Here is a 23,862-nt window from a genome sequence, read left to right as displayed (position 1 = left end):
CTCTGAGTTTTAAATTTTGTTTAAAAGCTCTTGGCTAATTGATCACTTTAGAGATGCTTTAAACACAGGTAAAACACCGACAGAGACGTTAAAAGTAAGCTTTCCTAATGGATGAATTGCAGCTATCCATCATCCTGCAGCTACTTCCCCACCACCCTCCCATTAAACCTAATAAGTTCTATTAGAGCTGTTAACATGTGGCATCTGTTAATGGAAAGTGTGTAATGCACAAGGCGTGAGGGGACCTGAGGGCTCCGAGAGGCAAAGTTTGGAACAGAAAAACAAATTCTGCTATTCCCAGAGTTAATGTAAAGGCAGGTCAGTGTTCCAGGCCTTTCTCAGAGGTGATTCCCAATTAAAGCCTCGCTGGAGGGGAGGCAGCGAGGCCTCGTTCCCTGGCACAGCACGTGGGTTGCACTTCAAATACATCGGCAAGCAAAACGTAGAAGCTGAAGGAAAAGGAGGAAATATATTTATTTTTGGCTTGAGAAAACAGCGTGACACATGACAAGGCTGGATCTCTTTCGGAGAGGCCGTGCTCTACCTTACTGGGATTAAGTCTGATCCTCGCTGAAGGAAGGCAGGAGCCCCCCAGGCTGGCTGGCAGGGCTGGAGGAGTGGCTGGTGATTTCTGCTGGTTCCTGACATCTTGAATACATTGCTGGGGCAGCCCCTCTGAGCCTCTGCCATGTGGATGCTCTGGCAGATGGAGAGCGTGGGGAGAGGCTGGCTGGGAGCTTCAAGGACCGTGTGTAATAATCAAAGGCTTTGAACTGTTCCTGGCCTGTGAGACCACTTTCCTTGGTACTAGGGGGACTATCAGAACGTATTATAATGACCAAAGCCAGCCCATGTAGTAACAGCTGTGAGTGTAATCCAAAAATTAGCTCATTAATTCACAGGAAAGTATTTTCTACTTGTCTTTCATTGCAAAAAATGTGTCTGCTTGTTAGTGAAACCTAGAGCTTTAACTGGAATCTTTAAAACATTAGCAATGCACATGTGCTTTTCTACGCCTTAGTGGGAGATTTATTGAGTTTATTCTCTAATCTCTGTTTACAAGCAGAAATATGAGCAACATAAATCATTTGAATAAGATTTCAAGCTACAAATCCCTTTTGCTATTTTCTGACATCCTCATGTTAACTCAAACCTGCAATTAATTCTTTTTCTTTGCTGGCCCGTTTGTTTTTAAAAACAATTTCGCTGCACTTGACCTTTGTATTTCTTGGAAAAATGTTCAAAGTTGGAAATAACTCTAGATGTTATCTGTTAGTACTTATTTACCAAGCACAGTGAATTCAACTTAAGCTGGAGTTTAGGAGCCCCAGAGAGATACAAGATGAAGGGGAAAATTCCTCTTAGGAATTAACATCACAGGGATGCTGTGATCATTATTAAGGACAGTCAGGCTGCTCTCCAAGTGGTGGCTCTTATAAAAACCTCAGATATTTAAAAAGAAAGGAAAAAAATGATGACACAAGAAAACACCTCTCCCCATCCCCGTCCTGCAAGGTGCTGGGCATACTGGCCACAACCTAAGCAAGCACTAAAACAATCATTAGGTGGGCACAGGTACAGAACTGGGCCCAAGGCCCTGAAACAGCATCAAATTGTCATTATTGTTAATTAATTCCAGTTATTGTCGTTGAACAGGACAAAAATGGGCTGTGCACTAACTGCATTACGGCAACTTCTAGAAGCCCAGAACTCTACAAAGCTGTTAATTGTGATACTGGAGTGGTTTTAGTGATTCTGCAAGAGTAACTTTTATCTTTCTGGGAAGTTTTGCCTGTTTTCAGTGGGAAATGTGTGGCTTAAAAGGGCTGCTCTGGTTTTGTGACTGCTGTCAGCTAAGGATCTGCTGAAACTTGTGTTTTCAGAAGTGCAGCCCATCTCTATTGGATCAATAACAGGGCAACAGCATTAACTAAACTATTACATCGATGGTATATAGTCCAGACACACAATCCCCACATTTTTATGCTAGAGGGAGTTCAGGTCCTGAAAAAAAAAAGAAAAAAAAAAAAAAAAAAAGAAATTGAATACAGAAAGCCGCCAATATTTACATTGAACAGATTGTAGCATTTTGGTTTTCAAAAGACTGAGTCCAAGGCAATTAAAACTTCAGTGGCCTTTCAGTTTTTAAATTGCAAATAAAGGGTACCAAGGTGGGGAGAGTGGGGTCTCTCTGCAGCACATGTGGCTGTCAGGGTTTGACAGGTGTGTGCTCGGGCGCTGCCGCTGCCTCCAACCTCGGGAAACCTGAGAGTGTTTGTAAACAGTCTGTGCTTTCTCAAAAGTGCCCTGGAGATTTGGGACAGGAAGTCAAATTGCTCAAATCTACCTAATTTGGCACGATACGTTGAAAGCATGCTTGAGTGATCATAATTGCACTGGGACTGACTTCATTTAGCAATCTCTGGGCATACCTTTCCAATAACAACTGCAGGCGATATAAATTCAATCTCTTGTTTGTTTCTGAAAGTGATTAGCCTAAAAAATTTGGAATTTAAACACTCATAATTGCAAAGTGTTATTTAGATTCAATTTTGATTTATTAAAGAAAAAAGTCCCCTCACTTCTTTTTTTTTTTTTAATTTTTTTAACTCAGGAATGGTTTGAGTTGCTTTGGAAAGTGAAAGGGATAGAAAATAGAAATGAAAGGAGAAAGACATGTCTTGTTGGTGGTGAATATTGCTCTTACAATGGGATTTTTTTTCTCCTACAACATATACTTTTGCAGCAAGAGCATAAAAGGTTCTTATGTTTACTTCAAGCCTGGGCTTTTTGCTGTGAAATATCTGTGCCTCACTAGGATTAATATAATTTTCACATCTGCGCAGAAATGTGTGCAAAAATAAGGCAAATGAACTGTGCTGTACAACTGCAAGAGCAGAAAGAGACCTCAAGGAGTCCCATTTACAATCTGAGTACAATAACCAGCATTGTTCAACAAACAAGGCTGAAATAAAGATATTTGTTTGGTGCATGCATTCAGGTTTTGAAAACCAATCCATCCAATGCATATTTGCACCCTTTTTATATTTGCCTTCTCCAGAAACTATTGGGGTAAACCCCATGATGGGTAAGAATTTTCCCAAAAGTGAATTTTGGGAGAAGATCTGCGGAAAGAAAATATTGATTCATAAATAATTCAAATAAATAAGTCAAATATTTATAAAGACTTTTCAGAAGGATGCTAGCTCAAACAAGTAAAACCATCCCCCCCAAAAGCCCATATAAACCCCAAATGTCAGATTTCCAATTAAAGAAAAATGCTGTGAATTCTTTAGAAATTTACCAATATATTAAGAAATTAAATTCCCAATAATTGTGTTGCAAAGAGCAGTTTTAAATTGTTCAGTGAGAACCAAAAAATTCATTAGAAAAAATGTTCCCTGAGAACATCTTGCTTTGCCCTAATGACAAACAGACCTGTGGGCAGCTCCCCTGCTCTAATTAAAAGCAAGGAATGAGAGATGAAGCGAAGCAGCAAGATCTCCATCAGGGCTGACCCTGTGGCCCCAGCCCTGCACAGCCAGGAGGGACTGGGCTCTCCCTGCAGGAAAAACAGAAGCTGGACAAGTCTCTTTGCCACACTGGTTTTTTTTTCCATATCTTCTTTATAACCATCCTCCTCCTGCTGCTGCTGCTCCTCCTCTGTTCCTGACCCTCATTGTCACTGGATGTGCCCATGGATGGGTGAAACCCTGTGCTCAGCACCAGGGTTGTGGTGTGCACCCCTGAGAGCCTGCAGAGCACTGGGCAGGCCAGGAAAACCAGCACCCCCAGCAGCAGGGTGGCACCAAGGGTGTCATGTGTGTCACAGGATGTCACAAGGATGTCATGTTTGTCACAGGATGTCACATTTGTCACTTGTTGGCCACCTTCACGAGCCCATCTGGAGACCCCCACTGCCCTCCACGACCACCTGAGAGGAGTGGGTGACCAGGGCTGTGGTCTCTTTGCCCAGGTAACAAGCTGAAAAGATGAAATGGCCTCAGGTTGTACCAGGGGATGTTGAGGTTGGATATTAAGGAAAAAAAATCTTCACTGAAAGGGTGGTCAGGCATTGAAACAGGGTCTCCAGGACAGGGGTGCAGTCACTGTCCCTGGAAGTGTCCAGAAGGCTTCAGGATGTGACATTTGGGAACACAGTTCAGTGGTGGACTTGCCAGGGATAAGTTAATTGTTGGATTTGGACACCTTAGAAGTCTTTTCCACCCATAACAATTCCATGACGGTTCCAGGATTTCTGCTGGCAGCGATGCCCACCCAGGTGCTGCTGCTGTGGGATGCCCACACCTGGACACCTGGCCAGGAAAGACACCTGGAGGCAGAGGCACCTGCACACACTGAAACTCAAGTGGAACCTTCCAGACCTTTCTGAAGCCCTGCAGGGCCCCGTGGCAGGTCATGGGACCCCAGTGTCACAAACCAGAGTGGTGCCAGCAGGTGTTTCCAGGGGGAGCAGGTCACCTAAATCTGCTGGAACAGACAAGGAACAGTTCTCAGACCCATCAAGCTTTTCCTAAAGTTTAATTTGTTTTTAAAGTAACAAATTAACCAAATCATCCCTAAAATAAAGCCAAACCTGGGGTTGGATGATTTTAAAAGGGTCTGTGCACACTGCCTCAAGCTAGGTGGGACCTTCACCTCCTAAGCAAATAATTTAGTGTGCTATAATTACCCCATTTCCCTGTCAGCAGCACTACTGCTTACCCAAAATATCTCCATTTAGTTTCAAACCAAACACATTATTTACTTGATGGGAGGGAAGAGAACAGAAAGAGCAGCACAACCTGAACATCCATCATTGCTGTTTGTGCACCTTGTAGGACACTGCTGAATTATTGCTATAAACATCCCACATTTGGCTAGAATGTTGTTGATATAAACAAGGATTTTTTCTCATCAAGGTAATTTGGTGCAGTTTGAGAAACTGATTTATCAAAAGAATTAATAGAAGACAGATATGATTTGTGTCTCTTTGTACTTGTAGATGTTTCTGCATAAACATCCCCATTAAAATTAAATTATGGCTAGTCTGATCCTACTAACAATAGTTTCAAATACACTTCACATATGCAGACACGATGTCCTTGCTGCAATTTGGAGCTGTGCAGCAGAGCCCCAGGCTCACTGTTGTCATGGTGGCTGAGAGGCAGAAGAGCTTGACAGATGCCTTGGGTAGCACTGGGGACCTCCACATGGAAGGTTTGCTGGTTTTGGAGTGGGGCAGAGGGAAATTCTGTTGTCTCCTCCACTTTTTCCATGGGGTACAGATTTAAAAGGACATTCTTGGGCTGGAGAGAGGCTGGAATTAGGCAATGAAAATAAAAAGCCTCTCCCTCCTCCTCTAATGTGCATTTTTTGTAGCCCACAGAAGCAGGATGCAAATCAAGTTCCAGTGAAACCGACTGCCCCTGGAGCAAGCAAGATTTGTCTGTAGCACCTTGGTTCAGAGCCAGTCCTTTAAATAACATTTCCCAGTCTTCTTTTTATCAGAAACAAGAGAAAAACAGTCGGTGGCAGATGGCTGGACCTCAGGACACACATCAGTCAGCCACACTCTCAGGTTCCCCTGGCCCAGTGGAGCCCTGATACAGCCACAGAGCTGGCACAGGGACACCCAGACCAGGAGCCCTGGGTCCTCCTGGGACAGCATCTGGAGACCCAGCAAGAGTGAACGGCCCTAAACCCTGATTCTGTACCCTGAGGCACCATTCTGCAGGCTCCTCAGCCTTTCTTCCACATAAATCCACCACAGAAAGGTTCATGAGCACTAACCCAAGCTCCTGAACTGCTGCTTCTCCTCCCATTACCACTGGCCCTTGCTGCTCCTCCACAAAGCAAAACTAAAGCACAAATTTGGCCCAGGGTGTCCAAGTGCTTTGAAAGGGCAGCAGCATCATCAGTTGTACCAGACTGCCTGAAAAGCAGGTCACTGCTCAGGGGGGTACTGAATAAAACTCTGTTACCATTTATTTTGTTTTCTCTGCTTGCTGATGAGGTCTGGCAAATGCCTGTGGTGTGTTCCCCTGCTCCAAATGGACCTGTCCTTGCTCCTTAGTTCCTGAGAGTCAGGGGCACAGACCTGGGTTTAGAAAACACTCTGGTTCCTGTGCTGAACATGTTGGTTCAGCTTCCAGGGTAAGCAGCAGTGACCATATCATACTGATCTTCTTGCCAGCCAGCAAAATATAATATATATATAGCAAATAATATATATAATATAATATAATATATATAATATAAGATAGCAAAATATAATTTGATAGAGAAATCAGTGTCTTCTAATCTTGACACAGAAAGGCATGAAAAGGAGTGGGGGAAGCAGATCAATCTAGCTTAGATCATGGACATACCTCATGTCTTAACTATCAGCCTGTCAAAGACTGAAGCACTTGCTGATCAAAACACAGCCAAAAAGGCCTGGATTTATCTTCACTCAAAGGAAACTGGCAGCTGGTGTCTGAGGACAAGCCACCTTTCTGTTCCCAGTCTCGGTGATCAATCCTGCAGGGATGTTGAACATCTTCAAGCCACTGTTAATTGAGTCTGCTAATCACAGTGCTCAGCAATCGCCAAGGCATGGACATCACAGAGCAGATAGATCACATATTTACAGAGAGGGCCCTGGGGAAGTCCAGGTTAGTCACTGCACAACTTGAAAGGAAAGATAAGGGAGCTTAAGGGGACCCTTCCTCTCCTGCAGCAGACGAATGAATTAGCAGAGAAGGCTCCAGCTCTGGTCAAAGGGAAGGGATAACGTGGTGATGAAGTAGGTCTTCAATCACTGTGATGTATTTAAATGTCACTCTAAAGAAGATCTAGAGATGTAGGGAGAAAACAAAGTATTGGTCAAAATAATCAGGCAAATTTGAGGACACCATGGGTCAGTTGCATACATATTCTTTCTAGCATAAAATTCCTTAAATTTTAAAGGGTCTTTAATATATTGTTCATTGAAGTGACAGAACTTTCATTTAATCAAGTTATTTAATCAATTTTATTATCTTATTTCTCCCATAGGGGAGTCTCATATAAAGTGTTTCATTTTCCATGGGCAGAAGGTGTCCTAGGGACAGGGAGGGAGCTGTGCTGCTTGGCCAGGGGACAACAACCAGCTGTGGGGACTCTGGTGGCCCTGCCAAGGGGACAAAGTCCCTCCCTGCTCTCTGGCACAGGGCAGGGACTGAGGTGTTGGCTCCAGCAGCAGAATGTGCTGCAGTTCCAGTCAGTGCTGTGTGGTACCCAAAGCTCCCAGCTGAGTGTGGTGAGAACTGAACACCCTGACACCAGCTGAGGTGTGGTGAGAACTGAACACCCTGACACCAGCTGAGGTGTCTGGGGACATCTGAGATGCTTTGGGGATGATCCAGCTCCTGAATTGCTGAGGGACAGAAAAAGAGCAGTGAAGCTCCTCTGAGGTCACAGGTGTCAATGCAGAGATCAAGAGCATCACCTGGGATGTGCCAGAGAGCAGAACAGAACCATGCCAGGGCTGAACCCTGACTGCAGAACCCCCTGTGAGCCAGGCTCCAGCTCTGCTCATGGAAATAAAGGCAACAAAATCAATACATCACACTCTTCTATTTGAGGTTTGAATTTCACATCCTCTGGCATAAATCAGAAAGAAGCTCAGGGGAGCACAGGGTACTGAGGTACTGCTGTAAGGAAATTAGCATTTCACTTATAACTAACTGGTAATTAACCAGAAATTCATTAACATCTTCGGCCTTCATGGAAATACTTATTTCAAGGAAATATGATGCATGTGCATCATCTGGGAAGGGAGAGGGGAATGAAGAACTTACCTGCTAGGACTTGTGAAGATACAGAAGCCTCGTGGCTCCACACTTCCCTTGATGGTGCTGTCAGCAGCTGCAGTAAGTGGCCACATCCATTACAGGGATGGGAGCTGTCAGCAAAATTAATTAGAGGCTTATTGGGCCATAGCTGAATTTTTAGACCCTCCTGGCAATTCTGTCTCACATGCTCATGAAAAGTAGACTGGGAAAAGAGGGTCCTAGTGCATAAGAACACAAAGTATGTAGACTGTATTTGGTTTTCATAATGGAATAATGTGGGGCCTTACAGCAATTTAAACACACGTCTTTTCTTTCCATATATCCCACTACTAAAGAGCAGTTGTCATCCTAAATCTTAACAAAGGATTATTTAAAAAGCATAATTAATGGCTGTGAGATAACATCCCATCAACAGACCTGGGTAATTAATGAGTAATAACTGATGTACTTACGACTGCCAACAAATGTGTGTCCACTTTAAACTGAAGAGCAGACACAAATCCTAATTCACCTGGAACACCAATAAATGGGCACAGCAAAGCTCAGATGTGAATGGATCTGGTCCTGCACACACCAGTTCTGGAGGAAGGAAAAAGAGCCAAATAAAGTGGATTTCAGTCTGCCCCCATGTCTCCAATGCTGCTGGTATTTCTTCTGGAGCAGTGTGGTACAGTCTGGGGAAACACCCACAACCCAGGTGGGCTTTGGAGAAGCTCTGCCAAGGGCCCTTTAGGCACTTAACAGCACAAGGAAGCCTTTCTGCTCTTCCCAAGAGAGCTGTGATGGCAAGTGTGGCTCACACAGGAGCCAGCAAAGCAGGCAAGGACTGTCAGGGCTCCAGGGGTCCTTCCCCTCCCCACGGCTCTCTCACCTTTGGCTGCTTCTGTCACCTGCATCCTGTGCATCCTGACACCAAGGAAACGGTCCAGAACTTTTTTCCTGTTTACCAGAAAACTTTCTGCTGCCTCATACTGTCTTGAATCCAGTCTCTAAATACCCAAATACATAGAGAGATCACAGGGAAGGTGCTTATTTAGAATAAATGAATGAATGTTTTAATATTTTTAAAGCTGAGTAATGAGTATTTTAGGATGCAGCATAGAAAATGTAGTCTTTACATGTGAGCATTTACGTTCTGCAGTTACCTAGTCTTGGGGGATCAAGAAACTGTAGTGTACATACATTTTACCAGCAAGGAAGAAGGGTAGGAAATGCCTATTGGATGAGCATGTACCTGTCTATTTTGGTTCCAAAATGCTGAGCAGCACTGAGTACATCAGTAAAATGTCACAGCACCCAGCACTGGAGGGGAGCAGCCTGTGTGGGGTGTGCAGGCTCAGGGGACAGGTATTCACCTTCACAGCTCATTGGCAATGTGCTGCAGGACTGGCATCCCACAAAGGCAGAGTTTCCTTCCTGGGAAGGTGCAAAGCCATTCATCATTTTCATGAGAGCACAAAACACCCACAGACTTCCCTTAACACAACAAGTTGTGTGTTGAAAATGTGAATTCCCTGTGTGGGAAGTGGGGCAGCTTGACTATTCTGGCCTCACCTTCAGAGAGCTGAAGACAAAACTCTGACAAGGCTTGGGTGGAAGTGTTTCACATGCTGCCACAAAAATAAGCCAACACTGCCCTCACAATTTTTCTCACCAGCTCAGTCCATCTCTTGGCACTGGTGTTTGTTCAGCAACTTGTGGCTCAGCTCACTGACACCACCACAGGGAACAAACACCCCAGAGCATGGAATTCTTCCCTGTCAATCCTAGTTCTACAGCCCTGGTCCATTTGTCACCCCTGAGTCTGTCTGCACAATGTGGTGACAAGGGCTCAGTGCTCTGGTGGTGCCGCCTCATTTTTCAGAGAGCTGGGGACACCTCTGCAGCACAGTCTGGGAGCTCTGGAGTGCTGCAGAAAATATGAAAGCATCACAACTGTGTTTTAAAGTCTCCAGGCCTGCCTGGGGTTCCTGCATGCAGTTGCAATATGAAATTAATTTTGGACTTTGGGTTGCAATATGAATGCAGCCTACTAATCACTGTGAAAAACAACGTGACATGAAAAACAATAATTCAACAAGGTTGGTCTAATTCCCAGTCTAAGGAAATGGATAAATGTAATGATTGTATCTTTCTCATGCTGATGAGCCCAACACAATCAACACCAGGTTATGTACACGAGGCTGTGAACCTTCAGCACTTCTGGTCTCCTTCCATGTGACCCATCCATCTTTGCAAGGCAAGAACTCTGACAAAGAGATGAGGTGGATAATTCCTCAATTCTGTAAATCACAGAATCATCCTGAATTTGTTCATTTGCATTTGTGAAACAATACCATGACTCTCCTTCCTTCTGAATTAGCCCCAGTTTCTGTTCTGTTGCTGTTCTACTGAGGCCCTGGCACAGATGTCCAGGGAAGCTGTGGCTGCCCCTGGATCCCTGGCAGTGCCCAAGGCCAGGCTGGACAGGGCTGGGAGCAGCCTGGGACAGTGGGAGGTGTCCCTGCCATGGCAGGGGTGGAATGGGGTTGATCTGTAAAGTCCTTTCTAACCCAAACAATTCTGGGATGCTCTGAAGTGATTCTGCCTCTGTCTGTCTTGATCCAGACAAAGCCCTTTAGATCCAGCCATTTGTACTCGGGCTTAATCAGCCAAATAGTTTCCCCCAGATCGAAGACCCAGCAGCAAGGAAAGGGAGGTGTGGGGTTTTCAGGTCACCTCTCAATGCAGATGAGTTTATTTCAGCCGCAGTGAAAAGCTCCTGTTATGCAGCAGGCCATTTCCAAGTGTTAATCAAGGAGCCACTTTTGCCAAGCAGCACCCCAGCTCCCAAGGCTGTCATAAACACTTGAGCATCCTGCCAAATTTCAGTGTGAACAATAAAGCACTTTCTGTTATCAGAGCACAAACCCAAAAAAAACCCACAAAAGCTCCTGTGAGCTGTCCCTGAACTTCAGGAACCCCCCAAAATCATTATCCCTGGCGGGCAGGGCTCGGAGCAGCAGCAGCCAAGCCTGGCTGGGAGAGCCTGAGGCCTGACATTAATAAGGTGCTCTATGCCTGAAAGACCATAAAGGGAAAACCTTAACTAGGTGTTATAACAAGGGGATATGAAGTGTCACAAAGTGTGTAAATGTCACCAGCTCTCTATGAGGCCTCTCTGTTAAAAACCTGCCTCATCTCAGCTCCGCCGGGTAAAATATTTCCCTTCTGCTGCTGATGTTTGTAAAATATTTTGATAACAAGAACGAAAATGACAATTTCAGTGGTGTGCATGCTGGCAGCTTTATGGGGATGGCAGCACAGATCACAGCACTGGGGTGGAACAGGGAGTACCCAGCCTGATAACAAAACCCAAACATGTGTTGCCAATAAAAGCTGTTTACAGAGTGCTGCAAGTGTTTCAGATAGGACATAAACCCTGCCTCCTGCCACCAGCATTTACACCCTCACACTTAGGATGTTTGTGACTTTATGCTCTTGGTAAATCTGTGAAGGTTTCCAGGGTTAATGCCTGTAGGGCTGGGCTCTGTGAGCCCAATCCTGCAAGTCCTGAACCCCTGTGCCAGCAGAGCTGATCACTGCATTTCCCCTTCCTTGGGCAGCTGTGGGCACAGAGAGCCCTGTGAGACCGTGGGAGATCACAGGGGAACATCTCTGCACAGAAGGGCAGCCTTTGGGGGGGTTAGGTTGGGTTTTTTTGACAGATAATGTATTGGAGAGATGATTTCCACTGTGAGATTAGAGAACCACACAAATCACCTGAGCTGGATGGGACCAGCAAGGACAACCGAGCCCAACCCCTGGCCCTGCCCAGACCCCCCAACATCCCACCCTGGGCACCCCTGGGAGCAGTGTCCAAATGTTCCTGGAGCTCTGGCAGCCTCAGGGCTGTGCCCATTCCCTGGGGAGCCTGGGCAGTGCCAGCACCCTCTGGGGTTAGAGCCTTTAATTTGGGATAGTGTATTAAGGGTGATGTGATAGAAAATAGGCATGTTGAAGTTGGTTCTACCATTTTCTATACATGTGCAAAGAATTTAAAAAGTCACCATTACTCTCCTAGGACCAAATATTCCATGGTAGTTTTTAGGGACTACTTTAGTGCCTAATTCCCAGTACAATCAGACAGATTAAGAGAATGGTTTGAATAGGGAATTGTTCAGTTTTAACCCCCTGCCCCAGGCAGGGACAGACCTCCCAGGCTGTTCCTCCTTCTGCACATGGCCAGGGCAGATGCCAGCACGCAGGGGTCACCATTGGGGTGCTGCTGGCATGTCCCATGGCTCCCACAGCCCTGTCCCTTGGCTCCCACAGCAGCCAGGGAGGCTCTCCTCACGTCTTGTCAAGAGAAGAGAGCTGAAGGGCTGAGCAGAGCACCTTCCCCAGCCTCACACTGCCGTGCCAGCCTGTGATGAATTGGGGCTGTGCTTGAACCTAAAGACCAGCAAATTAACAGTTAATTAGGAGATGATAAATAGCAAAGTCACACAGCCCCTGTGGTTTAGGCTGTGTTCAGCTGCTGCCCCTCTCCCATATCTTGACCCAGCAAGTGTTTATGTGCACCAAGTGCCTGAGTGGGCGCTGTGCCTGACCTTCACCAGGGCCAGGGCTCTCCCTGCCACAGCAGCTCTGGCAGCATCTATCCCCCAGATAAAGAGAGGTGACAGGGCTCCCAGGGAGAAGCTGGGGCCTGTGGTGGGAGGGCAGTGTGGTTTCCCAGTTGATCCCTAGGTAAGAGCCTAGTTCACTGCCATGGAGGCACTCCTGGGCCAGGAGTCTCCTATCAGCAGGAATTGTATCTCATCTGACCACTGGAGACAAGGTCTGGGCTCTGAAAGGGGTGTTAGGCTAAACCAAGAGGACTGCAATTCATCCCTCCTCTGTACAAGGGCAGTTTCCTCAGTTCCTGCAGAATTCACTGGAAGAAATTCTCCATTCCAGTGGAGCTTTGCTCCATCCACCTCAGGCAGAGAAGAAACCCTTCATGAGGTCTCTGTAAAGCTGGAGCCCAGCAGCCTCTTTCATGTCCTGTAAGACATGTCCCCTGTAGAGCACCAGGGGAGGTTGGCAGGAAAGGCACAGGGTGCCCAGGGAAGCTGTGGCTGTCCCTGGGTCCCTGGAAGTGCCCAAGGCCAGGCTGGACAGGGCTTGGAGCAGCCTGGGACAGTGGATAGAGGTGTCAGTGCCCATTGCAGGGAGAGAGGAACAAGTTGAGGTTTAAGGTTTTTCCAACCTGAACCATTCCAGGATTCTGTGATAAAATCAAACTAACAGATAAAATAACTGAGTATTGTTAAACCAGCATAGGGCTGGAAGAGCTGGATATTGCCAGGACCCCCCAAGACCCCAATAATTGAGCTGTGTGCAGGGTGAGGGTGTTGGTGGCTCCAAGGCATGCCCAGCTCTCCTTCCTCTGCTCCAGGTAAGGGATAAGGCTGGAATAACTCTTTGAACTACACACCTGGTTTGGACAGGACCAAGATGTGATTCCAACATGTGAAAACATGTAAACATGTAAAACCCAATAAATGTTTTTTTTTTTATGAAAAACTAGGGTGTTTTCCTTATGAAGAGGAAGCTGCAGTTTATGTACAGAGAAAAGTCATAGAATAACTTAGGTTGGAGAAGACTTTTGAGATAATTTGAGATAAAGCACAACTTTCCTAGACAAACATCACATCATGGAATATTCCCCTTTACTGCACCTTCTCTTTTTGATTTTGTCACATTTTTCTCTAGCTGGTGGTTTTCTAACTGCAGGGTATGGGGTCTCCAGCAGTTCATATAGGCTGTATAGTCTACTCCAGAAATTACTGGATGTGGCTAAACCCCACGAGAATAGACCCAAAATACAGCTCCTAATTTGAAGGGGCTGTATATTCTTGAATCAGGATCTAAAAGTACTCTGGTTAATAAATACATAAAGCAACGAAGTCCCTTAAGTGCCTTAAGGGTGATTAAAGACACACCCAGATTAAATTCACTGTACCTTTTACACATTTCTTTAAGTGACTTGAATAAGTTTGTTTTCCTTAGGAAATAAATAGAACAACTGTGTGACATTCATATAAGAACATTGCTCCACTCAATAAAGGCACATTCAATCAAATCCAGAAACTAGCATTTAAATAATATTACAGCTGGGCTTAAACCAACAAGCAGAAGAGGGTGCAGTGATAGCACCTTCCTCCCCAGTCCCAGTTTATAAAACGAAGGGAACCACTGTAAAGGAGAAGCAATTTCCAGGTTTTACTCTGGGAGCCTCTGTGCCCTTGCATCTTAAACACTTGGCTCCAAGATCCATGCAATCGTTTATTGCACTCAACTGCCGTGCTTGGAGATGTAAAACAGGATGGAAACTTGGTTTGGAAGTTGTTTAACAGTTATCAGTCTCTGAGGTGAATGATCATCTGCAAATGCTAATATTCACTCTAATTAATGGCAGGGAGTAGACATGGAATATCAGTTACCCCTTTCCCATCCATCCTCATTCCCTGTGCAACAGCACAGAGGAACTGGCCCAACTCGAATGCCTCTGTACTTGTGGGCTGATTTTACTACCACAAATGTAATATTTAAGAGCTTGAAATAAAATCCAAGCTACTGAAAGAATCAGTAGGAATTCCTCCTGTAAGAAGCAAATGGACTTTGGACCAAAACCTCAAGAACTGACCAAGGAATTCTCAGTTTTTTGTCTCTTCCCTGTTCAGCAGCATCCTGTACTGCTTTTCCTCAGCTTTTATTATTCTCTACAGAGCATATTAGTGAATCCTTCCGTCTTTCAAATAAGAAGTTGAGCTCTTAGTATTAACAGGCAGAAAATAAAGGTTTTAATCTGGCTGTATGTAATTATTTAATCATATTTCTATATCCCTGAGCGTGCACATGATTTGAAGCAACAGGTTTAAACATATATTTATGTGTCCTGAACATTCCACACCACTCCTTTGACTGCTCTCTGAGATTTTCCCAGACTGCCTTGAAGAGGATGCGATCGCTCAAGGTTTGAGCTCACAGCAGCAATCCTAACCTGCTGTTATCTCATTAATTTTGTGTTCTCGTAGGATTAACACAGTTCTGCAGCACAGCAACCCCCGAGCGTGTGTGGGAACAACCCGTGGTTATATTTAACCGTGTAATTTGGGCTCCCTGTTTAAGTAAAGGAAACAATAATGGTGGCCTTAATTGCAGAAATTACCAGCTACTCGGGCTCTGACATGTGCTTAATGACCAGGCGGGGGAAACGCCAGCCCTAATGCCACTTGGCAGACAATTGGAACTGATAATCGCCTCTCTAAAGGCTATTGCTGCTAATCTGTTGGGAACAGATTTGCCTAATTCCAAGCAGAAGCGTTCGGCATCATTAGGACACGGTCAGGAACGGGGAGTTTTCACATTTTCACCGTGAAGCACCAGAAGAAAGTGTTGTTCCGTCACTGATCCTTTTTATAGAGGGTGCTTAGTTCAAGTAATAATGCCCTGCACATGATCACCTACCCTGCATCATCACCTTGTCCTTCCCTGCTGGCGGTACTCCTGTCCTGCTGCTGGTCCCAAGGAGCTCTTCCCGAAGGTCTGGTGAAGTTTGCTGGCAGCTGCTCAGGGTTAAACTGGATGTCTTCTCCCCAGCAGGAAAGAACCTGCCTTTAGTGGGAGAAAAGTTTTCAAATTGGTAATTGTAGGACTGATATTGAACAGATGAGTTCACCAGGTGAATTTCCTGGTGTGCAAGTGTGCAGGAGGGCTTGCCCAAGTCTGCCTTGTTTCTTTGCTTTCTGTCTCCCTAACAGCTTGGCCAGTACTTCTCTTTTTTACTCTTAAAATGTATTTCAAGAGAACTTGCAGCTTTCTCATATATGATGTGATTTGTATAGATAGCCTTGGTCCATCCCAACCAAAATATTAACTAGATTCTGCACTGAGCCTGTTTGTAACCTAAACAAAGCCATAATAGAATGTGATCGAACTGCTAAGTTTTCCTTGAGCCTGCCCATCTTAAGACCTACAATGTAGAAACTGATTTATTATAGCTGATTATAAGGGATTTATTAATGAATACAGACTGGGGGGAGGTCCCATGACTACCTCAGAGCTCTCTAAAGCTTTCCTTGGCTCTGGGGTGAGAGGCCAAGTCCCAAGGGTGACACTTGCTCTGAAGTCTTAACTGCATAAAGGTGAAAATTTGACATCAGTGCTTCCACCATGAATGTACCCTAGAACACAGGTAATCGTATTTACACAACAGTTGATGGAATCACATGTGTAAAACTTCCAAAAACTTTTTGGGAGGTGTCTGGATCTTGTCAATAAACTCCATTTGCTCTCAGTAGAAAACAAATTACAGAGCAGCATCAGTCACCAGTCGAAGAGCCACGTGCTGCCAAGTGACTTCAAAGGCTGCCCCGTGTGTGCTGCTGCCTTTGATTTACAATGGCACCAATTACTTCAGCTCAACACCAGTGCTTCAAATCCGTGACTAAATCCTAAAATACTGAAGCAAAACATTTTTGATGGGATTATTTTCCTTGCCTTCTGATTTATGATCCACAAGGCTTCCAATATTTAGGCAATCTCGCATGCATTGGGCCCAGAGTTTGTTTTGAAGTAAGAGATGATTCACAGAATTATTTTCCTGCAGAGTCTGGATCGTTAGGCAAAAGTGAAATATTAGGAAAATGATCATAAATTTCAAGTGTTAACTGCTCTGCCACCCTACATATCAGAGAAAGGCTTTGTTTTATGCCTCTCCATGAGATTCAAGGTTAAACATTGTTTTGTTTGTTTGTTTGATTCTCTGTTCAGAACAACAGAACCACAAACTGGACCCCAACACTGGTACTGGAAAAGGCACCACTTTTAAGTGGTGACAGTCCATTTCCCAAGATGACTGCCAGGCTGAACTCCAACTGAACAGCCAGCACCAGCATCAAAAGCTCAGATAAATTCGTCACTGAGTTAAGGTTAAAATATCTCCCTTTGAACAAACACATCCAAACTGCACAACTTTTACATATGTATATATAATGTATTAAAACAAAACTTAAAATGCATCTCCTTAGAAACATTATCCTTGAAAGCAGCCATGGATAATGCTGGTGTGAGATGAGAAAAAAAAAGTTCATGGATTACATTCTTCACCTTTTTATTATACACAGAATTCTAGTATCTATAATGTTTTAAAGTACTTATATACACTATAGTCTAATATGATTTATTTGGTTATTGCAATAGCATTTTAGTGCCATTTTATCTGAGAGTTCATGGAATGTTTTAAAATCCAAGCCTAATGGAAGCCAATCAATCATCACATTTTCAAAGAACAAATTATTTAAGTTTTTGTACTACACGGAGCTAATCACTGCACAGAGATATCCGATTGTTTTGACTGATGTCATTCATTTCTCTTTAGGCTGACCTGATTGATAGTCTAAGTGCTGAAGTTAGCCAGACAAATGGATATGTACTTCTGGGCTATTTCCAGCCCAGCTGCCTTTTTAGCACTAAAAACTTCATGTGCCTGATAGCGGCTCGCAGCTGCTCCTACTCAGGCAATTGAAATTAAAGCTGGAACGGAACGTGACAGCCGACACTTTTTCCTCTTACATTAAGGACTTTGTCCATGATGCCTCAAGCAATCACCAGTAATAAATGAACTGTATTAAACCCACATCTATATTTGAGTATGTGGTGGCCTGCTTTCCAAGTTCCTACTTTCACATCTTCAAACACTTATTAATAGCACTGCTGAGACACCCAAGTATTATTGAGTCCAACTCTTCCTCTCCTCTCTGAGCTGGGGTCCAATGCTGTGCCACATTTAGGCTGCTGCTTTTGATAACTAGAAAAGTCCTTCATGTGCCAAAACCTGGCTGCACTCCATCAGGGGAGCTGCCTAGCTGAAATCTGCAGGATGATTACCTGATTTAGACAAACAAAGTTTGGCTTATCACATGCAAAATCAGTAATAGCAGCACGAGCTTCCCCAAATTCTGTGAGATCTAAGACAGGCCAGTTCCAGCCCAAAGAACTGACTAGATTCTTTTACTTTAATGTATTACATTACTGTTTTATTGGCTGACATCTACTATAAAGGAATTGAGGAAAACTTTGCATGAGGAATCAAAGGAAAAACTTGCATAGCCATGATTTTTCATTTATGTGGTCACTGACCCAGATATATCACTGGTTCTAAGGAGCCACATCCAAAGCCATTAAAGCACAGATATACTTGACCTTTGTGCTACGATAGAAGACATAAGCAAGTTATAAAAGTTTTGATTGTTTTATGTGGAATGAATTGCACTTTCAGAATGGACATTTTTGCTGTACACCCATGAAGATGAAAATTCAGATATTCCCTTTATGTGCTGAATTATCTTTCTAAGCATTGCTGGCAGAGCTCAGAGCTCTCCAGTTGCCTCCAGGAACCCTGTTTACAATACAGGAATCATTGATACCGTATAATGTGGCTTTTGCAAATGGAATTTTGACCATGGGACACCTGACAGAAGTACTCTTCTAAGGTTCAAACACTAATTATGTTATTCTAGTAAAAAAATCTGCCCTGTCAGCTGCCACTTAAAGGTCACTGTTGCTGTGGTAGAAAAGAAACAGCAAAGCAAATGGCAAATACAGAGAGTTACAGGAAAAATTGACAAGTATTAGTCCCCGTAAAAATAGCACAGGTATGAGAAACAATGGTTCAGCACAATTTTACCAAAATCCAGAATGAAAAATAAAAATATATCCTTCCATAAATCAGCTTGTCATGAATTAGACAAAATTTTGGTAGAAACTACCTCCACTGGAAGAAAGTATTTCCAATTTCTGTGTGTCCCAGCCACATGTTGTTCTCACCAATCATAGAAACTTCAGGAATATTATAAATCAAGGCAACATGAAGGGGTTATCTTCAAAATGTGTTTGTTGAAAGGTTAAATGTATTTGCAAGGGTAAAATCTTGCTCCTTTCCGAAGCAATTAGATAATTAATTGCTAAGCCCAGGGTTCTGAGGTCCAAAGAGCTAAGTAAAAAATAAATAGAAAATAAATATTTTCACAACCATTATTGGCATTAAAACCATCGTGATGTGGTTTTCTTAACTGACATTTTGCTAAAAACAAGGTTTTAAATTATTACAAAATAAAAATATCAAGTAGCAGATAGCTATTGGATAGCTATTGACATGGAAAATTGATTCAGTTCAAACTTGGCTTGATTCCATGAATATTCAGTTGACATTGGACATGAAACATGAAGGCTCTTCTCTGTCACATCATTATTTGGCAAACTGGAATATAGTGGACTAAGATTCACATTGCATCCAGAATTTCAAAGAGAATAACGTGCTCTCATTTAAAAAGCAGAAAATGGAAGATTCTAAGCTCAGTGTATGTGTACGTATATATAAAATTAATATATTTTTGTACACAAGTAAATATAAATATAAATATAAATATAAATATAAATATAAATATAAATATAAATATAAATATAAATATAAATATAAATATAAATATAAATATAAATATAAATATAAATATAAATATAATAAATAATATAAATAATTTAAATTTAAATTTAAATTTAAATATAAATAATATAAATATAAATATAAATCTCAGTATAGCTGACTGCAGCATTTGCCAAAGAGCTGGACAGATTAGACAGAAATTTTTATTAAGGTAGATCAAAATTATTAAGTTTGAAGTGCTCATTGAGCCTTTCCTTGATGAAGTACAGTTAGTGGTGATATTCTGGAATTTCATAGTGAAAATATTGCATCAAATGTCTGGAATTTGAAACAGCAGCTGTGTAAAATATGTCAGAGTTATGCTTACTACAGAGAATGAGAATTTAAAAAGCCGTGAAAGCAGGAACCTCCAAAAACACACAGTAAAGAAACTCTCAACTTAATGTACAATTAAAGGGCTCTGTTCAAAACTGGAAAACATTTAAATTCTAAAAATGCCATTTCTTGTGGAACTGAACTTGGGGCAAGACAGTCATGGCCTGGCAGGAGCTACTTTTTGTCCCCCAGGAGAGACTGGGGTTTTTCTCCTGCCCAGCCTTGTGCTGGGTCCAGGGTCTGTGAGCCTCATCTTCACTCATTTATTTGTGGCAAATGTTATTCTGCCACAGCAAGGAACTGCTCTTGTTTTACTCTGTTTTCCCTGTGATCCTCAATTTTATAAAAGGCTCAGGAGGCTCAGATAGCTGTCTCTTGCAACTTATCTGAACAAAAAATATCATGCAGTGGTTGTGGCAAAAGGGAAAACTTTCCTGGGAAGCGTGGAGTACTGATAACAGAATAATGGCAACTTGGTGCTCATGGCAACATTTTTTGCCTTAGTTAAAATTTTAATTGCTGTATTTTTCTTTCTGTTTGTTTTTGGTATTTTTTTTTCCACCCTTCACCTACAAAACTAACCAAAAAATGTCCCATGAATCAAAAATTGTGATGTAACGTGATGTTATGTCCTTGCCAGCTGTGAAGGCCCTGCAGGTCCCTGTGCCTGAGGGTGAGGATGGAGCTCCAGGTCACATCCCCAGAGCTCTGTCCTGTTTTCCTGCAGCCAGGGAATCCCACCCAAACTCTTTAAAACCTAATTTCTCCCTGCACTTGCTTATCAGGAAACAAATTGCCTGGATTATTGCTGAGATAAGCTCTGGATCAGTATCTCAGAGCAGGCTTTATCAGATCAGCTGAGTGCTGTTTACACAGTAGGCCCGAGGAAGCCCCTGCAAAGTTTGCAGAGTTTTGTGCTATTTGCCACAACCCAGGGCATCAAAGTCTGCACCTCAGGATGCTGTGATTTAACACCTTTGAGATTTCCCCTGAACAGTTTAAAAGAGCTCAGTTAAATAAATGGAGCCAGATCTTCCTTTTGAATCGTCTCCCAACCGGGGCTGGGGTGAGGGGAGAGGGGGAGCTCCCACCCAGGCCATGTAGGAAACGCAGCTCTGTAATTAATACCCTGCCTACCAGGGAACTAATGTAAATCTTTCAGCAAGGGGAAATATGCTCCAAGTGTTTACTCTGGGTGATAAAGCCTCCTGATCCACCCTGAACCTGCTGAGCTCCGTGAGGAGCCCTGCCAGGAAAGCCTGCAAGCGTTAATGTAATGAGTGGTCAGAGGAACCCGGGCTGGCAAATCCAAAATGCAGAGCTGAGCAGGGCTAAATGAAGCCTTTAACTTTGAGACTAATATTTCCTAATGTTTATTTAAGAGCCCACAGTGATGGGAATTGCTGGATACAGGTATCGTGTTACTCCTATTAATGGGGATGAAGAATAACACCAAAGAACTTAAGCAATTGTGAGTTTACTCCAGCAGAATCTAATCCAATTTCCATTTTAGCAAGGGGAAATTCAGTTTTGTAACACTGAAGCAGATATATTGCTTTTTAAAAGAACTGTATCAAGGTTTCTTTATATTTTAAACTGTATCAAAATTATAACATGGAAATATTTAATTTTCAGTAATTTCCCTTAAATGGTTATAGTAGATATTCCTGGTTGGAGTATTTTTGTTCCATTTCTTTTATGAAAAGCATGAGACTTTGCTCAGTTATGGCTGAGAGGAGTACTGTTTAAATAAAATGCCTGAAACAAAATCTCTTGAGTTGATGGAAAGACTTGCACTGGCTCCCTGGGAATTTGATCAAACTTCCATTCAGAAAACATTTTTCTCCACCAACATACTTAAGCTGTTAGAATTAAAATGCAATTTAAGCAATTACATAAATAAGAGTGACAAATGTTTCTTTTCCTAAGTGCAAGCAGGTGTAAGGCACAATTGAGGTTGTTCTCTGAGAGCTGCAGCGTGCCAGTGGAGCTGAAAGAGCCCGAGAGAAGAGGAGGGACAATTCAGGAACCTCAAACAGGATTAACCCAGGTTACAACTCGTTGTACAAACAACAGCATCCTCTGAGCAATGCCCACTGATCCACGAGACCATCAGCACAAATCCACAAGTACAGCACCCAGGAGGATGAAGCAGAGGTGTTCAAAGATGGAACAGAGAAGTTCAAAGTGCTTTTCTCCGCACTACCGACCACTTGAGTGAGTCATTATATTCTGAATAACTATTCTGAAAGAAATCAGACCCCATCCACCAGCAGGATCCCCTCAAAGCTGAGAGTTTGCTACATGCCATTACTCTCAGGCAGTAATTTAACTGTGACCACACTGATGCTTTCCATAAAATTCTGATGCAAATATAGAGGAAAGCTGCAGGAAAAAAAAAAAATGAAGCCTTTTTTAAATGACAGGTTCTTACATATCTGAAGCTCAACCCTCAACTGCTCAGAACTCTGCCTTTGCTGCTAACACACTGTAGAACTTGGAGTGAGCAGAAAACTTCCTTAGTTCTATATCACACTCCCAAAAATAAAAATTTAAAATACTAAACCCTCAGCACCAGCATTTCAGCTGTAAATATAAAATACCTGCATTTACTGAATTTAGAAAATTCCTTGCTTTATAATGAATTCTCCATGGCTGATGTCCAACTATCGGATTTTTCTTCTCTTAGTATCAAATGCTCAATGTTTACTCACTCTATCAATACTAAACCCACAGGACATTAATTATAAAGGCTTTATTCAGTAATTACAAAGGTTTTGTTCACTTAAGAATAAAGTCTCAGTAAAAACTCATCTAATATAAATAGATGCTGATTTACAGTTAAGAAACAGATCAAAGTTTGTTTTGATGACAATTTCTGTGGCTTCTAATGATTTGTCTTTGAAACATCTTCTGTATTTTCACTGTCAATGTGATTCTGTAGACAGTTTATTAAGGAGTCCTTCAAATCCTTCTCTATATATTTTTCCTTTGATTTTCTCCTAGTTAGTGATGAAATAAAACATAATTCAAGAAGAAAAAGTCACTTAAAAATTAGTATTGAATAACAAAAATGAGAACTTAATTTTTATTTTCCCCTTATAAATTTATATCCCATTAATGTTATTGCTATACTTTAATATATTTTAAAAAAAATTCTCACGATTATTTTCCTTGAGATTCCTCTACGTACACATGCATCACTATGAAAAACCACTGCAAAGTCCTACTCTAAAACTATTTTCTGCTTGTTGTGCTGGTGAGGCTGGGTTTTCTCAGGAGCCCACGGGCAAGTGAGACACAGGAGATCCTGGTGGAAAGTGCAGCACAAGGACAAGTGAGACACTGTGATTTTGTTATGAGAAAAACAACATTTGAACAATATTTAAACAATATTAAAATATTTGCTTGGGTGTTTTAGGACAGCTCTGGTACCAGTTGAAAGGTAAGAAAATTGCCAATGTCCATGGTCATTCCCAGCTGATGTCCATGGTCATTCCCAGCTGATTCCAGTGGTCATTCCCAGCCGATGTCCATGGTCATTCCCTGCTGATTCCAGTGGTCATTCCCAGCTGATGTCCATGGTCATTCCCAGCTGATTCCAGTGGTCATTCCCAGCTGATGTCCATGGTCATTCCCAGCTGATTCCAGTGGTCATTCCCAGCCGATGTCCATGGTCATTCCCTGCTGCTGGGCACCACAGGCCGCTAGATGGCAATGCACAGTGGGAATGGAAATTCGGATTTTACTCACCAAGCGGTAACAGCACGAGAGTTTTCCGTCTGCAGTGCTGCAGGCACCTCCAGAGGAGGAATTACAAACACTGCTCCACGACATGGGAAGGATTTATTGTCATTTGGGAACTGAATAAATTACTTAAGTGCAAGTATCCAGGGAGAAGGAGCAGTAAAACACTCACAGCAGAATCTGCTAGTGATTTGGCAACTTTTGTCTTCATGAAACAGTTTAGAATAAATGATTTTTTGATTTCTGTACAGTTCAGTTATTATTATTGGATGTCCTGTTATCATCTGCAAACCACAAGAACAGGGCTTTAGCAGTGAAGCACATGTTCCACATTTATCAAAATTCCTAATTTTAAAATTTTGTTTTATCATTTCAGTCTGTACTGAACAACCAAATAATTTAAATACATTTTTGAGAAGAAAGACTAATAAAATGCTCACACTGTGTTAC

General features: G+C 42.8%; 2 long non-coding RNA genes across 2 annotated transcripts; one reads left to right on the top strand and one right to left on the bottom strand.

Annotated features, from left to right (window-relative positions):
* Positions 1 to 457: 457 nt before the first annotated feature.
* LOC147651086 (uncharacterized) lies at positions 458 to 15,461 on the bottom strand. The gene is made up of 6 exons (XR_015274967.1): positions 15,315 to 15,461; positions 8,689 to 8,806; positions 8,270 to 8,396; positions 7,824 to 7,927; positions 6,372 to 6,836; positions 458 to 2,004 (listed from the first exon to the last, which is right to left on the bottom strand). It is a non-coding gene; the product is annotated as an uncharacterized LOC147651086 (long non-coding RNA).
* Positions 15,462 to 20,318: 4,857 nt separating this feature from the next.
* Positions 20,319 to 23,862, top strand: LOC147651085 (uncharacterized). The gene is made up of 2 exons (XR_015274968.1): positions 20,319 to 21,136; positions 21,595 to 23,862. It is a non-coding gene; the product is annotated as an uncharacterized LOC147651085 (long non-coding RNA).

This window comes from Cyanistes caeruleus, chromosome 11 (assembly GCF_971803275.1).
Source record: "Cyanistes caeruleus chromosome 11, bCyaCae1.hap1.1, whole genome shotgun sequence".
In the NCBI taxonomy this organism is placed as follows: domain Eukaryota; kingdom Metazoa; phylum Chordata; class Aves; order Passeriformes; family Paridae; genus Cyanistes; species Cyanistes caeruleus.
Note: the sequence above shows the minus strand (reverse complement) of the source record. Positions and strands in the feature narration are given on the sequence as shown.